Raw genomic sequence first — 949 nt, 5'->3', positions numbered from 1 at the left:
ACACATATACATATGGAAAATTTTACTCATAGGGTTGGGACAGCATCATGAAAGAAAGTTTATAATATTAGGAGAAGGTTGAAGCAATATAAAGAGGAAGAAAAAGATAAGAAAGAGAGAAATTTAGATTCGAACTGGGGGAGCAATTTCCCCAAGTTCGAGAGCCCTCTTGCCCGTCACCAAGATTCAGCATGGGAATGAAATGCCGTGCTGAAGCTCAATGACTTCATCAAGGCATTCTCTCATTAAGAGGGAAGAGAGAGAGAGAGAGAGAGAGAGAGAGAGAGAGAGAGAGAGAGAGAGAGAGAGAGAGAGAGAGAGAGAGAGAGAGAAACATTAATTATAGCTTAAACAAACATATACTGTACAGTACTGTACTATAGTTACAGCTGAGATTCTGGGCAAAATGAGCCCCCATCCTCTGATGACAGATACCTTACAGTGATTATATGTTAGTATAGTTTGAAATTTTTAAGGGGATGCATTGTGACGGCTGCTGACGAAGGAGAAAAATTAATAGCTATGGTGCCATTAGGGGGTGGGACTTATTTTGCCCGGTAACTTTGCAGTAACTATACATACATAAAGGTATGCCCTTAATCTTTTGAGCCCCCTCTTAAATGATTTGGTAATGATGCCCCCCCCCCCCCCTTGTCTTATTTTACTTGGAAAATTTACTCAAAGCATTTTAGCACAAAAACTATAAAATATAGGAATTTACAAAATTCATCATCCTATGGTTCACTAAATTTTCTTTCCATTAATACACAATGATACACGTGCAAAATTTTCATATACTGAACACAGATGATAAAGGAGAAAAAATAGTAATTAATGGATGTATATTACATCATATGGCGCAGAAGGAAGTAGAAATAGTAGACGTAAATTACGAACAATGGAGCTCATGGGGCTTAAAATTTCTGTGTGGTAGAATGAAAAAAATATA

The sequence above is a fragment of the Palaemon carinicauda genome, chromosome 45 (assembly GCF_036898095.1).
Source record: "Palaemon carinicauda isolate YSFRI2023 chromosome 45, ASM3689809v2, whole genome shotgun sequence".
NCBI classification, from domain to species: domain Eukaryota; kingdom Metazoa; phylum Arthropoda; class Malacostraca; order Decapoda; family Palaemonidae; genus Palaemon; species Palaemon carinicauda.
The sequence above is the reverse complement of the archived record's forward strand: the minus strand, read 5'-3'. Positions refer to the sequence as shown.